Source organism: Papio anubis, chromosome 11 (assembly GCF_008728515.1).
Source record: "Papio anubis isolate 15944 chromosome 11, Panubis1.0, whole genome shotgun sequence".
NCBI classification, from domain to species: Eukaryota; Metazoa; Chordata; class Mammalia; order Primates; family Cercopithecidae; genus Papio; species Papio anubis.
The window spans coordinates 91,285,896-91,303,418 of NC_044986.1; the positions used below are offsets into that span (position 1 = coordinate 91,285,896).

General features: G+C 41.2%; 2 protein-coding genes across 22 annotated transcripts in view; one reads left to right on the forward strand and one right to left on the reverse strand.

Moving 5' to 3' along the window:
• CCNY (cyclin Y) overlaps positions 1-17,523 on the reverse strand; it is a 310,137-nt gene that overhangs the window by 226,580 nt on the left and 66,034 nt on the right. The gene's annotated exons all lie outside the window — the stretch shown is intronic.
• LOC103887425 overlaps positions 1-17,523 on the forward strand; it is a 115,505-nt gene that overhangs the window by 5,666 nt on the left and 92,316 nt on the right. For 11 of the 19 annotated variants that reach the window (XR_002524227.2, XR_004177046.1, XR_002524233.2 and 8 more), the window contains one exon: positions 6,270-6,385. The exons of 4 other annotated variants lie outside the window; for them this stretch is intronic. The gene's annotated coding sequence lies outside the window, so the exon portion shown is untranslated. Of the gene's footprint in view, positions 1-6,269; positions 6,386-6,586; positions 6,630-14,072; positions 14,158-17,523 lie in introns of those variants that run through there. 4 more of the 19 variants (XR_004177047.1, XR_004177048.1, XR_004177049.1 and 1 more) reach the window with 2 other exon arrangements.

A 17,523-nucleotide genomic window follows, 5' to 3' on the forward strand; every position in this document is an offset into this window, starting at 1 on the left:
TCTTGGAGTATGGTCATGATAGGTGGAGTTCTAGCATCCAGTGGTAGTTTTCCTTGATTGGCCCCCAGACGATAGGTACTATGACCAAGACCTGTGGGGCCATCATGTGTACTTGGCTCCCCATAGGAGAATCCAGGATGGAATGGAATGATACAGTAGGCAGGCTCCGGAGCCAAGATACGGTATAAGTGGTAAAAATAAATGATTCACCCAAGAGGCAGATTAGGCCCATGAAAATTAGAAGGATTGTCTGATGTATTACTTTAATACAACACTTCTTCAGTATTCCCAGAACTGTAGCTAACGGTTCCTGTGAACAGGAAGCTCCTTGAATATACCCTGGCAAGAAATCTTTCTATCCAAGGTGACTGACTTTGGGAGGGGATTTATTGAGTGTCTCCCCCGAGCCAGGCACTTTCAGATACCTTAATCTTAGTTAACTGGCTTCACTTCAGACCCTGTTCCTAACAGGACAAAACCCGACAGCATTTTAAAAGCCAAAAAGGGATAGTTGATGAGTTGTACTTGTCTCTGTCTCACGTTAGTAACCTCCAAGGAACTCAAAAGGCACTGCAGCTATAATTCAACATTAAAATAGCCCTGGGCCCCCCAGGAGCAGCTCAATAGACCCTACTGAAGTGGGTGGTCCTGTCCCTCCCCTGCTTAAAATCCGTCAATAGCTTCTCATTGTTTTTAGACTAAAAACCCAGCCCACCTGACAGTCAAGTTGGCCTGCTCCCCAGGCTTTCTCCCCAGCCTCTCAAACCTGCTCACAACTCCCTCGGTGTTTGCCACTGTGGCCTCTCACTTTGCTCCTGTGACCTCGTCCCTCTGAGCGCTATTCCTCCCCACCTCTGCATCTGACTTAACCTTCAAGGCCTGGCACAAACAATGCTTTTCCTTTGTCCTTCATACTGGAGACTGGAGATGATAAACTCACATAGATTCTCTCTGAATAAATATTTCCCATGCCAGTTAGCATTTTTTTAAAACTATAATGACTGCAAAATATATTAGGTGTACTCTAACTTATTTAACCTCTGCCCAGTGAATGGACATTTCATTTGTTTCTTTTTCAGGATAATAAAAACAGTTCCGGGATGAAAAAAAAAAATTTTTTTTTTGTATTTTTAGTAGAGACGGGGTTTCACCATGTTAGCCAGGATGCTCTCTCTCTCCTGACCTCGTGATCCGCCCATCTCGGCCTCCCAAAGTGCTGGGATTACAGGCGTGAGCCACTGCACCCGGCCAGGGATGAACATTTTTATATGCTAATCTTTGTCTGTATCTGCTCATTTCTATAAAAGGAATCATTAGAATTGGAATATCTAGGTCATTTTGACCAAAAAGGAACATTTTTAAATCTCTTAATATTGCCATATGACATCTTAGAAAGTTTACATCATTTTACACAAATAATTGTTTCCTTATTGATGGTCCAAACCTAGAGAATTTTTGGTCATTCTGTGATCTGTAATTGGACAAATTTCCGTTGCTCCTAGCAGCATTTTATACATACTTATCAAGATGTGTTATGATTTATACACACTTATCAAGATGTATTATGTTTTGCTTGCATTTCTCCAAGTAAGCTCTGAAGTGCAAAACAGAACTTGTTTTACTCTTTGTAGCACGATACTGAGAACAGTAACACCTAACAGGCATCAAGGCCCTTTCTAGGTAAATCTGCAGAAAGAGTAATTGTCTCAATCTCAGTTTCCCTGTGATAGATCAAAATAAAGCTTTCCATACCTAACCTAGGGAAGCTGCATACAGTTGAAGAGCTATATTCATCTTAACCTGGCCCTGACAGCTCCTCAACATGTTTTTCTTTTCCACGTTCCACATTGCTTCACCATGTCCTTTTAACAGTCCCATTTTTTATTTTATCCATCACACGAACTTGTAGTTGGTTCTGCCTGCAGCGTTTCTCCATGATATAACCTCATCATATACACTCAGGAGCCTGAGAAATGAGTATCACAAACCACAGAGTCTTCGTGTTGCTTAGTTACTGTCCTGCATTTCCTGGGGACTTTACCTTGGCAAAGTATATGATGCTACGTTTTAATGAATGTTGATCAGTCACTGTATGATAAATGCCAGGAAAAACAGTGAGAGATAAAAAGAAAGAAGTGTGAATCCCGCTCTTCTGCCTATATCCCAGCTCCATTTTCACGTCTTTTTGTATCAGCCCCCAGAATCTGGGGTCTTCTGTTTGAAAATGAGATGGATTCCATAACATCTGTATAGCTCTGCTTGCTATGGTACTGGGCTGGAAAGAGGCAGGTCAAAGCAGGTGCCCCCCTCACCAGTGTGCCCTGAGGATGCAAAGGCCCTGTTTGCCTGGTGATAACACCTTCAGTGCCCATTAGGGGGCCCAAAATTGCCAGTTGACTATCCCTTTGGGACTGACGCCTTAAAATCTCATTTTGTCTTTGAGAAGTGGTATTTGGAATGTTCACACATCAAAATGAAAATTATCGTTTTCTGCTAGCACAGTACCAGCTAGTGTATCTTAGCCAGCTGGCTCACCTCTCAAGGCACTAAAGGAACAGAAAAACACAGGGCAATCTCTGTAAGCCTCATTCCTTCACTCGGTAACCTGTGAGAAGCTAGAGAGAAAGGACCAGTGAGAGCACAGAATCAGCTCTTGCTGGGGATCCAGCCAGGAGCCACCATGGAGGGCCTGGAGCACTCAGAGGAAAACATGGGGACATCAAGTATGCAGGAGATCAGGCGAAAAACAGTGAAGTCAGCTCCAGAAAGACTCATACCTCTCACCCCCACTGCCTCAACCTCCTCTCAAGGTGTAGAGTTCACAACTTTTCCTTGGGAAGCTTCTGTGTCTACAGTGCTCAACAGAAGAGACGAACAGGGTTTAGGTTACTATCTTCCATACCCTAAACGTGAACATTGTAATATTGGAAATACAGTAGCAAAAGGAAAGCACTTCTCAGGAAGGAAAAATACATCTACTCCTGCTAACAGTTTTCTCCATTCACAAAATATTACTCATTTTTTTAAACTTTGGAAAGAATATTAATATTCATAGATGTCAGATTAGTTGGGCAAAATATGCTAAAAATTGCCATTTAATTTATAATAGTGAAAAACTGAATGCAACCTAAATGCCCATGAATGATAGCTAGTTACATACAGTGGACTACAGTGGAATTCTATGAAGTCATAAAAATAAGGATATACATCTGTATTTATTGTTATAGAAAGAAAGCTACAAAATATTGTCGAGAGAGAAAGCTGACTGCAAAACTGAATATATATGCAAAGAGATGTCTTTAGGGATATTTACTGTTAAACAGTGATTAACTTAGTCGTCTTTTTTTTCCTCTGTTCGTTCTTTTCTTTTTTCTTTTTTGCTTTGAATCTGTACCTTTTTAAAAAGCAGTAATACACTTTCTCCCTCCAAAAAAGAATAGCCTAGCGAAATCTTTTACTTCAAATTCTTTTCCCCTTATTAATCTTTGTATCAACCATTGTGGTTTGCTAAAACCAGGAAGGATTGTAGAGTAGAATCCATGCCCACGATAGAACAAAATCCAAGCAGGAAGACACTTCATATGTGGTTATAAGACCAGGAGGACCAGGAGACAAAGGGAAGCCATGGTGTGTGTGTGTGTGTGTTTTGTTTTGAGAGAGTGTCGCTCTGTCACCCAGGCTGGAGTACAGTGGTACCATCATAGCTCACTGCAGCCTCCAACCCCTGGGCTCCAGCAATCCTCCCACCTAAGCCTCTCTAGTATCAGGGACTACAGGTGTGCATCACCACATCCAGCTAATTTTTAGTTTAGTTTTTTTTTTTTTTTTTTTTTTTTTTTTGAGACAGGGTCTTGCTATGTTGCCCAGGCTGGTCTCAAACTCGTAGGCTCAAGTAAACCTCCCAAAGCACTGGGATTACAGGTGCGAGCCACCACACCCAGCCTAGAAGCAATGGTTCTGATCCAGGAAAAGTGCAGCCTGGAAACTCAGCATTATGTACAGAATCCTAGCTCTTAGACTAAAAGGCATCAACTGGTACAATTTCTTGCCTTTGGGCACCAAACGTGTTAGCTTCCATTTTATTTAACTTACTGTAAAATTATATTAGCTATGCTGCCACTTAAGCCAAGATGCTTTCTGTCTAGTCACTTAGGTTCCATCCTTTTGAGGGCCCTGCCGTTTCATTGCCTCTCCTTTCCCATTCCCCTCCCCAAGGCTGTACTTTGAGTAACTGTATGTGCATTTTCCTGTGCCTTTTCATTATTAAAACACTGTAAAAGGTAATGTCTCCAAAATGCAAACCATAGTCTTCTCCATTGAAAAATATTTTCCAGGCTAGGTCCTCCACCTGGATGACAGAGTGAGACTCTGTCTCACAAAAACAAAAAAACTCATTAAACTATATAACTAAAATGGGCGCATTTTATTTTATGTAAACCATATCTCAGTAAAGTGTATTTATTTATTTATTTATTTATTTATTTATTTATTTATTTTGAAACAAGGTCTTGCCCCATTGCCCAGGTTAAAGTGCAGTGGCATAATCATGGTTCACTGTAGCCTTGAACTCCTGGGCCCAAGTGATCCTCCTACCACAGCCTCCTCCCAAGTAGTTGGGACCGTGGGCATGTGCCACCTTGCCCAGCTAATTTTTTTTTTTAAGAGATGAGGGTCTCGCTATGTTGCCCAGGCTGGTCTCGAACTTCTGACCACAAGAGATCCTCCTGTCTTGGCTTCCCAAAGTTCTGGGATTACAGGTGTGAACCACCATTGCTGACCAAAGTTGATTTGAAAAAATGAAAGGGGAACCGAGCACAGTGGCTCATGCTTATAATCAATCCTAGCACTTTGGGAGGCTGAGGTGGGTGGATCACCTGAGGTAGGGAGTTTAAGACCAGGCTGACCAACATGGATAAACTCTTGTCTCTACTAAAAATACAAAATTAGCTGGGCGTGGTGGCACATGCCTGTAATCCCAGCTACTTGGGAAGCCTCAGCTTGAACCCAGTAGGTGGAGGCTGCAGTGAGCCAAGATCATGCCATTGTACTCCAGCCTAAGAAACGAGAGCGAAACTCTGTCTCAAAAAAAAAAAAAAAAAAAAAGAGTTCTGGGCTTGGTGGCTCACACCTGTAATCCCAGTACTTTGGGAGGCCAAGGTGGGTGGATCACCTGAGGTCAGGAGTTCAAGACCAGCCTGGCCAACATGGCCACAAACCCCTCTCTACTAAAAATACAAAAAAGTAGCGGAGTGTGGTGGCACATGCCTGTAATCCCAGCTATTCAGGCAGCTGACACACAAGAATCGCTTGAACCTAGGAGGCAGAGGTTGCAGTGAGCCAAGATCATGCCACTGCATGCCACTGCATTCCAGTCTGGGTGACAGAGTGAGACTCCATGTCAAAAAATGAAACAAAACAAAAATGAAAGGGAAATAAGAGTCATTACGAATATAATTAGGTTTAAATTTTTAGTTAAAATAAAATTTTGATTGAACTGGGATTGCCAAAAATGTCCTTAACTTCGTATCTCCAAATAAAACTCTTGCAGTTAATTTATGTTGTTTATACAGCTAGCTAATTCTCTATATTTTTATAGTATGTTGACACTTAAAATTTCAATCTCTTCTAGTAGTTCCATGAGTGGGACTGGGGGGGTGATGGGTGTTCTCATTATAGCCTTCAGAAAGCTGCCTATATATAAGTGTGCACAAATAACTATTATTCAGAGAATTAGAATCATCACAAAATATCCTTTATGAAGGATAAATATAGGCTAATGTATCCTTTATGACTGTTAAATATAGCCTAATGTTTCTTTTATTCTTCAGACCCAGTTCAACTGTATAGAAAAAAAATGTATGCACAAAAGCAGCACTCTATAATTAAAAAAATATTCCTTATTGGTCTTTTGGATTTTGGTTCTGCATAAGTATGAGTTTCTCATCAGGCCTCTCTAGACTACTAAAGCCTAAAGCAATGCTTCCCCTATCTCAGCTCTTAGAGGAATTACTGGGTGTCTTGTTTATTTGGCAATTCCGTGCTTACAAACTCTCTTTTCAATGGGATCTTCAGCTCCTTGAGACCACAGTAGATACCTAAGTATTTGTCAGTGTAATTTTTTGTATTGATTTACTGAATTCAAAGGGTTTATACAAATATTTTGTTTACAGAGTTTCATTACAATCCAAATAAGCTTGTATGCTTAGTAATTCCAAAAATGTTGTAGGTATTCAGATTAGCGTTGCTCATTCATGCTATTTAATTTACAGACCTCAGCTGCAGTAATTTCCTCCAGTGGATGATGTAAGGGAGTCATTGGCAGAGAAGCAAGAGACTTGGCTTCAGAGTGGGCAGTAACAGGGCTGAATCTGGTTTTACAAAGCAGGTACCGTAAAACTCTCATTGCCTCTCTGAGGACAAGGCTTTGAGCCATGAGTCCCAGGGTCCTCTAAGTGGAGGCTTCTTAAAGGAATTGAGCCTCGTTTCCTGGATTTGAGGTTTATTCTTTTTCACATTCCCTTTGTACACCAAATATATTTAGTATTTATTATATTGTAAGTTTAGACCTTTGGAATTTTTTTTTTAGACAGAGTCTCACTCTCGCCCAGGCTGGAGTGCAGTGGCGTGACCTCAGCTCACTGCAACCTCCGCCTCCCAGGTTCAAGCAATTCTCCTACCTCAGCCTCCTGAGTAGCTGTGACTACAGGCATGTGCCCACCATGCCCTGCTAATTTTTGTATTTTTAGTAGAGACAGGGTTTCATCATGTTTGCCAGGCTGGTCTCAAACTCCTTACCTCAGGTGATCTGCCTGCCTTGGCCCCCGGACATGTCGGGATTACAGGCGTGAGCCACCGCGCCAGGCCGCGGTTTGATGAGTTTTGAGAAAGTAATATACGCATGTAACCACCATCACCACAATGAAGATCTAGAACATTTCCATCATCCCCAAATTCCCTGGTACTCATCCCTGGTCCCGGGCAAGCCCTCATCTGTTTTCTGTCACTGCGGATCAGATTTGTTTTTTCTAGAGTCTCATAAAAATGTGATCTTATGAAATGTGTAGACTCTTGTGCGTAAGGTTTCTTTTCCTCAGCATAATGTTTTTAGACTTGTCTATGTTGCATGAATGAGTGGTTCATTTCTGTTTATCACTGAGTATTTTTCCAATATATGTATATACCACAATTTGTTTATATACCACAAATGTTGATGGACATTTAGGCTTTGTCCAGTTTTGTCTATTATAAATAAAGCCATTATGAACATCTGTGTACAATTTTTGTGTGTACATGTTTTCTCTTGGGTAAATATCTAGGAGTAAGACTACTGGGTTGTATGCTAAGTGTATGTTTAATTTTAAAAGAAATGGCAGCCGGGTGCAGTGGCTCACACCTATAATCCCAGCACTTTGGGAGGCTGAAGTGGACAGATCACCTGAGGTCAGGAGTTCAAGACCAGCCTAGCCAACATGGCGAAACCCCATGTCTACTAAAACTACAAAAAAATTAGCCAGGCATGGTGGCACACGCCTGTAATCCCAGCTACTTGGGAGGCTGAGGCAGGAGAATTGCTTGAACCCGGGAGGTGGAGGTTGCAGTGAGCTGAGCTCACACCACTGCTCTCCAGCCTGAGCGACAGTGCGAGACTCCATCTCAAAAAAAAAAAAAATCGCCAAACTGCTTTCCAAAGTCCTGGTACCGTCTTACATCCCACCAGTAAAGTTATGAGAGTTGTAGTTGCCGTATGTTCTCACTGATAATAACTTGCTATTATCAGTCTTTTTAATTTTCACCATTCTAATGGATATGTAGTGGTATCTAACTGTGGTTTTACTTTGCATTTCCCTGATGACTAATTATGTTGACATATTTTTGTGTGCATGTTGGATATTCATGTATCTTTGTAAAGTGCCTATTCAGTGTGTTTTCCAATTTAGTTGGGTTGGTTGTCTTCTTATTCAGTTGTAATAATTATTCATATTCTAGATACAATACCTTTGGCAGATATGTAGATATGTGTTGTGTGACTATTTTCTCCCAGTCTGTGACTTGTCTTCATTTTGTTAGCATTGTCTTTTGAAGAGCAGAAGTCTTTAACTTTGTAAAAGTCTAATTTTTAGCTATCTTCTTTTATAGCTCTTATCTTTTTTTGTTTGTTTTTGTGTGTGTGTGTGTCTTCAATTATCTAAGAACTCTTTGACTCCCTCCAGATCATGTAAATGTTCTCCCATGTTTTATTTTAGACATTTTAAGTTTTACCTTTTTTGGCGGGGGAGGGACAGAATCTCTCTCTGTCACACAGGATGGAGTGTAGCGGCACGATCTCAGCTCACCGCAGCCTCCACCTCTCAGGTTCAAGCAATTCTGCCTCAGCCTCCCAAGTAGCTGCCACACCTGCTAATTTTTGTATTTTTAGTAGAGATGGGGTTTCACCATGTTGGCCAGTGTGGTCTTGATCTCCTGACCTGGTGATCCACCCGCCTTGTTCTCCCATAGTGCTGGGATTACAGGCGTGAGCCACCGCACCCATCCAAGTTTTACCTTTTAAGCTTAGGTACACGGTCCAATTTGAAGTGAATTTTGTGTATGAGTAAGTTAATAATCAATGTTCATTTTTTCCCATATGGTTATCCAGCTTTTCCTGCACCATTTGTTGAAAAGACTTTCTCCTATTGACTTACTATGGCCACTTTGTCAAAAATTACTTGCCCATAGACATGTGGGTTCATTTATTTTGTTCCATTAATCCAAATGTTGATCCCATAATAATAATGTAGCTTTAGACTGAAGTGCAGTGGCATGATCACAGGTCATTTCATCCTCAACCACCCAGACTCAAGCAATCCTCCTGTCTCAGCCTTCCAAGTAACTGAGACCACAGGTGTGCACCACCACACCTGGCTGCTGTTTGTTTTTGTAGAGATGGGGTTTCACCACATTGCCCAGGCTGATCTTGAATTCCTGGGCTCAAGCAGTCTTCTCACCTCAGCCTCCAAAAGTGCTGGGATTATAGGTGTGAGCCACCGTGCCCCACCCCTGCTGGGATTTCAGTTAAGATTATGTTGTATCTATGGAACAATTTGGGAAAAATGGTCATTATCATATTTAGTCTTGTAGTTCATAGACATAGTATATCTCCATTTATTTGCATCTTTAATTTTCAACATAACATTCAGCAATGTTTTTATAGTTTTAACTGTATAGGTGCCTTGCATGTATTACGTTAAATTTATCCCTAACTAGTCCATGTTTTTGATACTATAGTAAATGGTGTGTGTGTGTGTGTATATATATATCTATATTTTTTAGACAGAGCCTCACTCTGTCACCCAGGCTGGAGTGCAGTTGTGTAATCATAGCTCACTACAGCCTTGACCTCCTGAGCTCAAGCAGTCCTCCTGCCTCAGCCTCCCAAGTAGCTGGGATGACAGTGTGCACTACCACGCCCAGATAATTTTTTTTTTTTTTTTATTGAGACAAGGTCTTGCTGTGTTGCCCAGGCTGTTCTCAACCTCCTGGACTCAAGTGATCTTCCCTTCTCAGCCTCTCAAAGTGCTAGAATTACAGGTGTGAGCCACCATGCCCAGCCAGAGGCATTGTTTTTGATACTATAGTAAATATTTTATTTAAATTTCCAGGTGGTCATTGCTAGTATGCAGAAAATATTGTTTTGTATTAACCTATGCTAAAGTCACATTATTTTGATTTGCTTTTCATAAAGATTCTTTAAATGTTTCTACGTAAACAATCATGTCATCTGCAGATAGACAGTTTTATTTCTTCTTTTCAGTCTGTATGGTTTTCTTTGCCTTTTTCTTGCCTACTATACTGGCTAGGACTTCCAGAGTAATGTTTAATAGAAATCCTGAGACTGGACATCCTTGCCTTGTTCTCAATCTGAGGAGAAAGTATTCGGTTGTTCATCATTAACAGATGATGTTAGCTGAAGGTTTTTCAGAGATTGTGTACTCTACCAGGATGAAGAAGGTCCCCTCTATTTCCAGTTTGCTAAGAGTTTTAAAATTGTGAATGGGTGGCGAATTTTGTTAAATATTTTTCTGCATCTAATAAGAGAATTGTATATGATTTTTCTCCTTTATTCTGTAATATGGTAGTTATGTTGATTTTTTTAGTGTTAAACCAAGCTTGCATTCTTGGGATAAACCCCACTTAGTCATGATGCATTATCCTTGCTGTATATTGCTGAATTCAGTTTGCCAAAAATTTAATTAAGGATTTTTGCATCTGCATTCAGTGAGGTATACTGGTCTCTAGTGTTCTTTCCTTTCAATGTCATTGTCTAGGCTCAAAAAAATGACTAGAGAAGTGATCTTTCTTTATTTTTAGAATGAGTTTGTGTGGGTTTGTTAACAAATTGTTTTTTTCCTTAAATATTTGATAGAATTTACTCCTAAAGCCACCTCAGTCTGAAATTTCTTTGCGAGAAGTTTTAATTCATAATTAAATTTCCTTCGTATATGTAGGGCTAGTTTCTTTTTTTTTTCTTTTTTTTTTTCTTTTTTTTTTGAGACAGAGTGTCACAGTGTCGCCTGGGCTGGAGTGCAATGGCGCGATCTTGGCTCACTGCAACCTTTACCTCCCGGGTTCAAGCGATTATCCTGCCTCAACCTCCCGAGTAGCTGGGATTACAGGCATCCGCCACCATGCCCGGCTAATTTTTTGTATTTTTAGTAGAGATGGGGTTTCACTATGTGGGCCATGCTGGTCTAAAACTCCTGAGATGAGGATAATTTTTTGTATTTTTAGTAGAGACGGGGTTTCATTATGTTGGCCAGGCTGGTCTCAAACTCCTAACCTCATGATTCGCCCACCTCAGCCTCCCAAAGCACTGGGATTACAGCATGAGCCACTGCGCCTGGCCTTCTTTCTATAGTTTCTTGAATCACTGTGGTTAATCGGCATTCAACCAATTTGTCCATTTTATCTATGCCATTGAATTTATTTACATAATTATAATATTCTTTTTTTGTTTTAATGTCTGCAAGATCTGTGGTGATATCATCTCTTTCATTCCTAATGTTGGTAATTTTTTCTTTTCCTCCTTGCTCTTATTGTTTGTTTGTTTTGAGACAGGTTCTCATTCTGTCACCCAGACGGGCTGGAACACAGTAGCGATCATAACTCAGTCAGCCTCAAACTCCTGGTCTCAGGCAGTCCTCCTGCCTCAGCCTCTCAAATTGTTGGAATTACAGGTGTGAGCCAGCCACTGTGTTCAGCCTCTTTTAATTCCTATATGTATTAGCCAGTTGAGGTGGCTTACTTGAACCCAAGAGTTCTGGGCAACACAGCAAGACCTCATCTCTACAAATAATTTTAAAAATTAGCTGGGGCATGGTGGCACACACCTGTGGTCTCAGCTACTCGAGAGGCTGAGACAGGAGGATCTCTTGAGCTCGGGCAGTCAAGGCTTCAGTAAGCCGTGATCGCGCCACTGCACTCCGGCCCAGGTGACACTGTAAGACTCTGTCTCAAAAAATAAATAAATAAATAGATATAGAAAATCTGAGTAGCCCTATATATACTAAGGAAATTTAATTATCAATTAAATTGTCACCTGGGTAACAGAGTGAGACCATGTCTCAAGGGAAGCGGGGGGAGGGGAGAGTCTTGTATTTATTATTTCCTTTCTTTTACTTTGTTTTACTTTGGTTTAATTTGTTCTTCTTTTACTATCTTTTTTGTTTTTACTGAGTCATCATTATTGTTCTACCACTCGAATCACTGCATTGCTGCTGCTAAATGGCCAACAGACCAACAGATCCTTGCATAGAAACAAAAAAAGCCCTTGCTTTTCAATATTACCAAAGGGAAATGTATAGTCAGAACTGCAAGAAAATTGCCGTGTGATCCGGCTTCTGTCACATTTTAGTTTACAATACAGGAGCATAAAGTAGCTATTCAACTACCTCAAAAATAAGAGAATCATTTACCTTTCTGTGTATAACCTAATTAAAACCATGTCAGATCCAGCAAACCTGATTTTCATCTCTCTCCAGTAGATATAGGAGTATATATTAATATTTCTACTTCATGACTAGATAGGGGACTAACTTAAAATTGGCTACTCAGTTATCACTTGTAAGGCCCACAGTTGCACCTGGGTAGGTGGGTAGTTGCACATGCATACAGTTGGTGGTCACAACTCTGCTTTCTTGCCCTTCTCCTTAACATGGAGCTATTTAATCTTATTTATTTATTTATTTAGAAGTAGAGTCTGGCTGTGTCACTTTGGCTGGAGTGCAGTGGCACAATCATGGGTAGAGACAAGGTCTTGCTGTGTTGCCCAGGCTGGCCTCAAACTCTTGGTCTCAAGTGATCTTCCCACCTCAGCCTCCCGAGTAGCTGGGACTATAGACATACACAACCACGCTCTGCCAATTTTGAAATTTTTTGTAGAAATGAGGTCTCCCTATGTTGCCCAGGCTGATCTTGAACTCCTGGCCTCAAGCAGCCCTCCCACCTCAGCCTCCCAAGTGCTAGGATTACAGGCAAGAGCCACCATGCCAGGCGGGAACTATGTAAGGTAGCACTTAGCCCTGTATGTCTGTATGTACATGTTACTAACAGTGATTGTGTAGATCACTCCTCCAAAGGGAAAGTCTCTCTAGATGGGTCTTTGACCCAGTTAAGCAGTAGCTTCCTCCAAATGGTGCCCACCTGTCCATTGACTGGGACATTTGAAGACAAAGTGAGTCTTCACTCACCATCACCATTCCCCACATCTCCTTTCCCTGGGAGCACACACACTTAGGAGGGCAGTGCTGCTTCATCCACAAGCAGTGACAGCCAGCCAGGATTTGTGAAATGTCTCTCAAGGAAATGTGCTCTCTTCCATGCTGAGAGATGCCACATGGTCACAGTGCAGTCTTCATGCAGTTGTAGCTTAGACTTCCAGATTCAAAGGTCAGAAACCAGCTTGGAATTTTCCTGGTCCTAACTCAAACCTGGCATAAGTCAAAGTTTAAATCCAGCAGGCTCCACAGGAAATCAGATTGAACACATGTGCTGCTTGGTCAAGCAAGGACCCTGGAGTAGAGAAATAGGTCATCTTGGTCATGAAAGCCACAACATCACCTGCAAGAGGACAGGCACTTGGTTCTGTTCACTGCTGTGCCCTCAACTCCTAGAGTAGGACCTGGTGCAGAGTGTGATCAGAAAATATTTATTGAGTCCCAGGTACAGTGGCTCATGCCTGTAATCCTAACACATTGGAAGACTAAGGTGGAGGATCACTTGAGCCCAAGAGTTTGAGACCAGCCTGGGTGACACAGGGAGACCCTATCTCTATAAAAAATAAACTTAAAAAAAAAAAATTAGGCCGGCGCGATGGCTCACACCTGTAATCCCAGCACTTTGGAAAATTGAAGCGGATGGATAGTCTGAGGTCAGGAGTTCAAGACCAGCCTGGCCAACTTGGTGAAACCCCATCTCTACTAAAAATACAAAAATTAGCCAGGCATGGTGGTGGGCGCCTATACTCCCAGCTACTCAGGAGGCTGAGGCAGGAGAATCGCTTGAACCTGAAAGGTGGAGGTTGCAGTGAGGTGAGATTGTACCACTGCACTCCAGTCTGGACAACAGAGCGAGACTTGGTCTACACACTTTGTAATCTAAAACATTCTCTACCAATACTGCAATCAGTGAATTCTTGCTTTATTGATACATTCTAGTATTCAGTGGTGATTTTAATACACTGTTTTGGTACTTTCTGCTTTCAGTTTTCATTGCTGTGGCCATTGCCTTAAACAGAAATAAAAAACTAAAACAATTTTACAACCATCCAAAAGAGGCTTGGAAACTTTTTTTTGGCTAGATGTCCATAGCACAATTTAATTCAGTAAACATAAACAGTTAAAATTATTCCAGTACAAAACCATGTTTTAAAAAAGAGATTACACCCAATTTTGGCAACAACACCCAGGAAATAAGCATTCTTTTACATTTGGTTCAAACTTTCTGAATGGCAGTTGTGCAACACTTGTTGTGAAAAGCTTTAGAATATTATAAACATGTTAATCCCATATTTTCATTTCTATGAATTCATCCAAAAGAGATAACAATGGATGTGGGTAGAGACAGCTGTATGGAATGCACACCGCAGTGATGAACATGTGGTCCAGCTCTGCCATCAAGGAGGTGAGAACATGGGGGAAGATTTTTATCGAAGTTTCTTTTCTGGAGCATGTGCTCAGGTTAAACACCTGCTCTGTATCTCTAGCTTCTGACCCCTACCCCTGGCCAGCTCTGTTACTCCAGTACACTGCTAGGCAGGCAGAGTATGGCCAGAGTATTCACAACAGTGCATCACTAAATCAAGTGGGATTCACACAATGGAATATACTAATGCATCATTAAAAATCACATTGTGAAAGAAGATTTAATAACAGAAAAAATGCACTGTATATGACATATTTTTTAAATATTACATCAGTCACAATAAAAGACAAATATTGTCTGATTCCACTTATATGGGATAGAGTAGTCAAAATTATAGAGGCAGAAGGTAGAAATAGGTCTGGGTGGAAACTGGAATGAGATGTTCTTAGCGTTTCAGTTTTACAAGATGAAAAGAGTAATGGAGACAGATGGCGGTGGTGGTTGCACAACATTATGAATGTATTTAGTACTATTGAACTGCACACTTAAAAATGGGTAAGATGGCACAGTGAGATACCATCTCACACCAGTCAAAATGGCTGTTACTAAAAAGTCAAAAAAAACAGATGCTGGGGAGCTTGTAGAGAAAAGGGAACGCTTATACACTGCTAGTGGCAGTGTAAGTTAGTCCAGCCATATGGCAATTCCTCAAAGAACTTAGAACTATCATTTGACCCAGCAATCCCATTACTGGGTATATACCCAAAGGAATATAAATCGTACTGCCTTAAAGACACATGCATGTGATTGTTCATTGAAGCACTCTTTTTAATAACAAAGACGTGGAATCAATCTAAACGCCCGTCAACGGTAGACTGGATAAAGAAAATGTGGTTCATATACATCATGGAATACTGTGCAGCCATAAAAAAGAACGAGATTATGTCCTCTGCAGAACATGAATGGAGCTGGAGGCCATCATACTTAGTAAACTAACACAGGAGCAGAAAACCAAATACCACATGTTCTCACTTATAAGTGGGAGCTAAATGATGAGAACACATGGGCACAGAGGGGAACAACACACACTGAGGCCCCCCTTGAGGGAAGAGGGTAAGAGGAAGGAGAAGATCAGAAAAGATAACTACCAGGTACTATGGTAGCTTAGTACCTGGGTGATGAAATAATCTGTGCACCCAACCACCCTGACACAAGTTTACCTATGTAACAAACCTGCACATGTATCCCTGAAACTAAAAGTTTTTTTAAAAGTTATTTAATATTAATGGGACAATACTCATTGCAAGAATCAGACTTCAATTGCTAGCATAAGTAAATGACAGGCAGGAGATACTGAAAATGCAATCTTACAGACGTTCAAGGAGAGGACACAGGACATTTCTGTGTCATAAATGTACCATGGAAAATAAAAATGAGAAAAATGGAAATACAAAAAAGGGTTATGATAAATTTCATATTATTTTACCACAATTAAAAAATTTTTAATAAATTATAAATGGTGTGATATGATTTGGCTGTGTTCCACCCCAATCTCATCTTGAATTGTAGCTCCCACAGTTCCCATGTGTTGTGGGAGGGACCTGGTGGGAGATAATTGAATCACGGGGGTGGTTTCCCCCATACTGTTCTCTTGGTAGTGAATAAGTCTCATGAGATCTGATGGTTTGATAAGGGGTTTCCCCTTTTGCTTGACTCTCATTCTTTCTTGACTGCCACCCTGTAAGATGTGCCTTTTGCCTTCCACCATGATTGTGAGGCCTCCCAGCCACATGGAACTGTGAGTCCATTAAACCTTTTTGTTTATAAATTACCCAGTCTCGAGTATGTCTTTACCAGCAGCGAGAGAACAGACTACTATGAGTGTGATCTAATTACCATAAAGGGAGAACGAGGACTATTGACACCAAAATATGAGATTAGGATTACAGCTCATTTTTTTTTTCTTCTTCTGTTTGTCTTTCCAGTTTGCTATGATGAATGTTTCATAATTAGAAAACAAAATTAAATGTTTCCAGCCCCACAAAAAATAACCAGTTTTTTACTTTTATTTTTTTTTTCCCGAGATGACGTCTCTCTTTATCACCCAGGCTAGAGTGCAGTGGTGCAATCACGACTTTCTGCAACCTCCCCCTCCCAAGCTGAAGTGATCCTCCCACCTCAGCCTCCTGAGTAGCTGATATTGCAGGAAAGCATCATCACACCAGGCTAGTTTTTTTTTATCTTTTTTGGTAGAGATGGTGTTTCAACATGTTGCCCAGGCTGGTCTCAAACTCCTGGACTCAAGCGGTTCACCTGCCTCAGCCTCCCAAAGTGGTAGGATTACAGGCATGAGCCACCGTGTCTGGCCATTTACTTTTAATCTTAGTAATTTATGCAGAGCCAGTTGTGTGGTGGTGTGGTCTCTCCCCACTTTGAGTTGACTGGATGGTTGTGTAGATTGGACTTGGGCACACTGAGTAGAGCCTAGAGCAAGGTAAACCACCTGGAGGCTCCTGTGCCTCAGTCCAGCAGCAGGGATAGGCACGGGACTTCGTTGACAATGAAAAAGTGCTTGTTGCCGAGAACCTGAAACAGACGCAAACTCGGGGAAGTGACAGTTACATGTGCAAAGAGACCCAAAGGAATCTGTAAGTATCACCAGCTAACAAGCAACACAGCTCTACCTGCACATCCTACTTCAGTGCCTTAATATAAATAAAACAAATACTTCACAATCAAATAATTTGCTGCAATGTAAAGAACTTTGTGAAAATGGTATACTATGTGGAATCTATATGTCCCCAGAGATGAGACTGAAAAGCCAGTTATCATGAAACCAGTCTTTGGCCTTTGACGGTTTCCAGTTTTTGCCACACTTTCAAACACGAGTCCATGTGAGCTAGCCGCAGCCGTTTCAGGATCATGTGAAACGGATTATCATCCCTGGACTATACGAAATTGAGGTGTGGGAAAGGTAAAGGAACTGGCCCTAGGTTGTTGTATGCAAGTTGGAAGCAAAGAGACAGCTAAGACCACATCTCCTGATTCCCAGTCCAAGGCACTTTTAATGACCTACAATGCCTAGAAGGAAAGGTGGTAAGGAATCATAGGAAAAAGCCTAAGAGCTAAGCTAAAGGAAAGAGGCTGGGAGCACTGACTCATACCTGTAATCCTGGCATTTTGGGAGGCAAGGCAGGAGGATGGCTTGAGCGTAGGAGTTTGAGGCTACAGAGAGCCATAATCACACCACTGAATTCCAGCAAGAGCAACAGAACAAGACCCCAACTCTTAAAAAAAAAATAAAAAGTAAAAAGGAATACTCTATTGGGATAATGATAAGTGTAATTCTCCCATTTCCTCAACATAGTGCTCTCTAAAGATGTGTTCTACCAGATGGGGGGCAGA